The sequence below is a fragment of the Oncorhynchus nerka genome, linkage group LG11 (genome assembly GCF_034236695.1).
Source record: "Oncorhynchus nerka isolate Pitt River linkage group LG11, Oner_Uvic_2.0, whole genome shotgun sequence".
Taxonomy (NCBI): Eukaryota; Metazoa; Chordata; class Actinopteri; order Salmoniformes; family Salmonidae; genus Oncorhynchus; species Oncorhynchus nerka.
In genome coordinates, this window is record NC_088406.1 from 11,308,099 (window position 1) to 11,313,900 (window position 5,802).

Here is a 5,802-nt window from a genome sequence, read left to right on the forward strand (position 1 = left end):
AACCCGGCGACACCCTGAAATACTCTGAATGCATGAAATGCTACAAATATATATGTTGTAACTTGTCACTCCAGGGTTTTTTTCTGGATCAAAATGGGGCTTGTTGTGAGTAGTGGGGGCATTGTAGAAGCCCTCACCAAAGAGATTTCGTTTTTTGCTGTTTTAAAGGGAATTTCCTGCAATGCTACATCCCTTTTTGCCATGACTTATGCCTTGTTCTTATGCTATCCGAGTGACTCAAACATTATAACAAAATCAATGTGGGTCCCATGAGAGAAGGAGAGAATTAAAAATATTAGATTCTCCCTGACTGTCTAGTTAAAATTTTAGTGATTGTTAGTTCTCAAAGATTATTTTATTTAAAAATATATAGGTCCGTTATCTTTTTCACATGAATTATATCTGGTGTTAGATGTTTAAGTTTTCAACGTTTTTTAATCATATTTTTTTGAATGGTGGCAACGAATTAAAAAATAAAATAATTTTGATTTCACCTTTATTTAACCAGGGAGGTCAGTTGAGAACAAGTGCTCATTTACAACTGCCACCTGGCCTAGATAAAGCAAAGCAGTGCGACACAAACAACAACACGGAGTTACACATGGAAAAAAACAAACGTACAGTCAATAACACAATAGAAAAAAGTCTATATACAGTGTGTGCAAATGTCGTGAGGAGGTAAGGCAATAAATTGCCAATAGTAGCGAAGTAATTACAATTTAGCAAATTAACACTGGAGTGATAGATGTGAAGATGATGATGTTCAAGTAGAAATACCGGTGTGCAAAAGAGCAAAAATTAAATAAAAACAATAAGGGGATGAGGTAGGTAGATTGGGTGGGCTATTTACAGATGGGCTATGTACAGCTGCAGTGATCGGTTAGCTGATGTTTAAAGTTAGTGAGGGAGATATAAGTCTCCAAATTCAGTGATTTTTGCAATTCGTTCCAGTCACTGGCAGTAGAGAACTGGGAAAAAAATGAATATGTAGCGAGGGCCAGCCGACGAGAGTATACAGGTCGCAGTGGTGGGTAGTATATAGGGCTTTGATGACAAAACGGATGGCACTGTGATAGACTGCATCCAGTTTGCTGAGTAGAGTGTTGAAGGCTTTTTTGTAAATGACATCGCCGAAGTCGAGGATCTGTAGGATAGTCAGTTTTACGAGGGTATGTTTGGCGGTGTGAGTGAAGGAAACTTTGTTGCGAAATAGAAAGTCGATTTTAGATTTAATTTTGGATTGGAGATGTTTAATATGAGTCTGGAAGGAGAGTTTACAGTCTAACCAGGCACCTAGGTATTTGTAGTTGTCCACATATTCTAAGTCAGAACCGTCCAGAGTAGTGATGCTAGTGAACCAGGCGAGGCAGTCATTTGAGAAACCAAGGCTGTTGAGTCTGCCGATAAGAATACGGTGATTGACAGAGTCAAAAGCCTTGGCCAGGTCGATGAAGACGGCTACACAGTACTGTCTTTTATCGATGGCGGTTATGATATCGTTTAGTACCTTGAGCGTGGCTGAGGTGCACCCGTGACCAGCTCGGAAACAGCGAAGAAGGTACGGTGGGATTTGAAATGGTCAGTGATCTGTTTATTTACTTGGCTTTCAAAGATTTTAGAAAGGCTGGGCAGGATGGATATAGGTCTGTAACAGCTTGGGTCTAGAGTGTCACCCCCTTTGAAGAGGGGGACGACCACGGCAGCTTTCCAATCTTTAGATCTCGGACGATATGAAAGAGAGGTTGAACAGACTTGTAATAAGGGTTGCAACAATGGCAGCGGATAATTTTAGAAAGAGAGGGTCCAGATTGTCTAGCCCAGCTGATTTGTGCGGGTCCGGGTTTTGCAGCTCTTTCAGAACATCTGCTATCTGGATTTGGGTGAAGGAGAAGTTTGGGAGGCTTGGGCAAGTAGCTGCAGGGGCTGCAGAGCTGTTGGCCGGGGTTGGGGTAGCCAGGAGGAAAGCATGCTTATTGAAATTCTCGATTATGGTGGATTTATCTGTGGTGATAGTGTTTCCTAGCCTCAGTGCAGTGGGCAGCTGGGAGGAGGTGTTCTTATTTTCCATGGACTTTACAGTGGAGTTAGATCTACAGGATGCAAATTTCTGTTTGAAAAAGCTAGCCTTTACTTTCCTGACTGACTGCGTGTATTGGTCCCCCTGACTTCCCTGAAAGGTTGCATATCGCGGGGACCATTCGATGCTAGTGCAGTCCGCCACATAATGTTTTTGTGCTGGTCGAGGGCAGTCAAGTCTTTAGTGAACCAAGGGATATATCTGTTCTTAATTCAATTTTTTTTTGAAAGGGACATGCTTATTAAAGAACGACCAGGCATCCTCTACTGATGGGATGAGGTCAATATCCTTCCAGGATACCCAGGCCAGGTCGATTAGAAAGACCTGCTCGCAATAGTGTTTTAGGGAGCGTTTGATAGTGATGAGGGGTGGTTGTTTGACCGCGGACCCATAGCGGATGCAGGCAATGAGGCAGTGATCGCTGAGATCCTGATTGAAAACAGCAGAGGTGTATTTGGAGGGCAAGTTGGTCAGGATAATATCTACGAGGGTGCCCATGTTTACAGATTTAGGGTTCCTTGATCATTTGTGCGAGATTGAGGGCATCTATCTTAGATTGTAGGACTGCCAGAGTGTTAAGCATATCCCAGTTTAGGCTACCTAACAGAACAAACTCTGAAGATAGATGGGGTGCAATCAATTCACTTAAGGTGTCCAGGGCTCAGCTGAGAGCTGAGGGGGGTCTATAACAGGCAGCAACAGTGAGAGACTTATTTCTGGAGAGATACATTTTTTAAATTAGAAGCTCGAACTGTTTGGGCATAGAACTGGATAGTATGACAGAACTTTGCAGGCTATCTCTGCAGTAGATTGCAACTCCTCCCCCTTTAGCAGTTCTGTCTTGACGGAAAATGTTGTAGTTGGGGATGGAAATCTCTGAATTTTTGGTGGCCTTCCTAAGCCAGGATTCAAACACTGCAAGGACATCAGGGTTGGCAGAGTGTGCTAAAGCATTGAGTAAAACAAGGAGGAGGCTTCTGATGTTAACATGCATGACACCAAGGCTTTTACAGTTACAGAAGTCAACAAATGAGAGCACCTGGGGACACGCAAGGCCTGGGTTAACCTCCACATCACCGGAGGAACAGAGGAGGAGTAGGATGAGGGTACGGCTAATATAGGGGAAACACTGCACACACACACACACAGTGAAGTCTCTAAGACTTTGTGCCAAGTGTAATGGAAGCTAATCCTTAATGAGGAGGTCAGGACCCTGAGATATTCAGTAAAAGTGCCTTTCTGTTTGATACGTTCATGGTGTGTTAGAGAATCTTCATTGACCACTCCAGGGGCCACCTGTGATTGTATCATCAAATCCTACGGAGGGCATTTAGGTCCAAAATAAGTACATATTAGGGTCAAATTAAATTCAAATAGAAGCCAAATCAAAACAATAAACGGAAAAGACTAAAAAAATGATTTAAACAAGTTCCTTGTTTTAATGCCTGTGGTGTGTAGAACACAGTAACATTATCTTATGGCTTTTTTCAAGAATCACTTAGCTGCAGTTGCCTTTCTGGCTCATATTGTATATATTGATCCAGAGCTGTTCGAAATTACTGGGGCTTCATATCCGAAGACACTGATGTTCTTCACTACGTGTTCAGTCTTCTGGCGCTCCCCCTAACAGAGAGTTTTTAATTGGACTGTGTTCAGATTGCCTTTAGCATTTTGCTGAAATCTGTTGAATTTATAGGGAAGTGAGATGTTATTATTTATTTTTTTACAGAGCAGAGCTAATTAGTGCCCTAAAGCATGGCAAATGTGAGCGAAGGAGAGAAGGAGAGATGAGAAGGAGAGAGAATGAGGGGAGTGGAGAGAAGGAGAGAGAGTGAGAGAAGAAGAGAGAATGAGAGGAGAGAGAATGAGAGAGAATGATAGAAGGAGAGAATGAGAGGAGAGAGAATGAGAAAAATGAGATGAGAGAGTATGAGAGAAGGAGAGAGAATGAGAGGAGAGAGAGTGAGAATGAGAGAAGGGAGAGAATGAGAAAAATGAGAATGAGAAAAATGAGATGAGAGAGTATGAGAGAATGAGAGGAGATAATGAGAGGAGAGAGAATTAGAGGAGAGGGACTTAGAGGAGATATATTGAGAGGAGATATAATGAGAGAAGGAGAGATAATGAGAGATGAGAGAAGGAGAGATAATGAGAGGAGAGAGAGTTAGATATATAATGAGAAGGAGAGATAATGAGAGGAGAGAGAGTCAGAGAAGATATAATGAGAGATGAGAGAAGGAGAGATAACTAGAGGAGGGAGTTAAACATACAGGGAGCAGGGGTAACTCTTGAGTGTAATACTGAAAGAAAGGGAGAGCTTTTAAGAGGGTGCAAGATTGAGGGAGAGAGAGAGAGTCATGCGTGTGAGACGTGTGAGGTAACAAGGAAGATCCCACATAAATCTGGAGTCCCTGTCATGAAACACGGATCATATTTTCACCAAGAGCCCTTTGAAATGCTCTTCCTCACCGTCTGCTTCTCTGACCTCTGAAGCTGTAATTCTCACAGTACTAATGAAGGAGTCTGTGACTCTCTTGTAAATGCTTACCATCCGTCAGTCTGTCTGCACCTCGTCCATCATTATGGCGGTGCCGCGTTAGACCCAATTGTCCAGCCAATGAATCAACCACAACACCACTACTCAACCTCAATAGAAATGACTTCAGTATCTATTACGTCAGGGGTGATGCTGCTATTCAATCAAATAAATGAAAATTTACATCAGCGTCCGTTTAAATGAAGGACAGGAGATTAATTATCTTTTTTTTTAACCAATATTTAGCCTTCTGTGTGTACCTAATGTGAGTCCCTATGTCTCATGAGGATATTTCACTTCCCACAATATTATACATTTAAGATCTGCCAGTAACCAGTTCTGACTGAAATGTATTCCGTTTGTGAGAAATATTATGGGAGAAGATATGAACGATTCACTATAAGTTTGGGTTTGAATCAGAGGTTTCCTCTGGCGTTGAAATTAGGGGGACAATCCAAACGTATCTCCTTCTGCTAGTGCCTTTTGTCTCAACTTGCGAGACAGGGAATGAGAGGGGTGGGGCAAAAGAGAAAGAGGGGGAGAGAGAGAACTGAGGACAGAGAAATAGAGTTAGCCAGAGGGGGAGGGTTGCTTTAGTATGGATTAAATAATTGACTATCCCTCCCCCATCTGTGTTTCCTTAAGGATGGTAAAGGAGTACCTCCCGGTGGTACCTGGCAACCAACAACCTTTGACCCCCCCCCATACTGAATTATTTAACCCAGAAGTGATGATGATTTACTGGTAATAACACTTTACATTGTGTTGCACTACACCTAAACAGCTTTTATTCTTCAAGTAACAAGAGTGTCATTATATTTTGTTAGTAGGAGGATGAGATGAAAGGGGTTTCAAGACAGATTATGAATGTGACATTGACCGTGTCAAGAGCTAAGACTCCTCGGACATAAAACAATGACAACAACGCTCCTCTTTCCCTAACAAAGCATTCCTTAACCCAGGACACTTCCTGTGCCCCTCAGTGTCTACCCTGGCCACAGAGGTCATTTTCAAAAAGCTAATAGCGGGGAGGTTAAAGCTGCAACAAGAACACAGAAGACGTGTCAGTCTCATTACAGCAGCGTGACCGGTACGTGGGAGAGAGACCGGAGGGGGAGGGACAGAACAGCTGAAATCACATTAGATAGAGGAAAGAGGAGGAGGACAATAACATTTCCACTGAGGACTG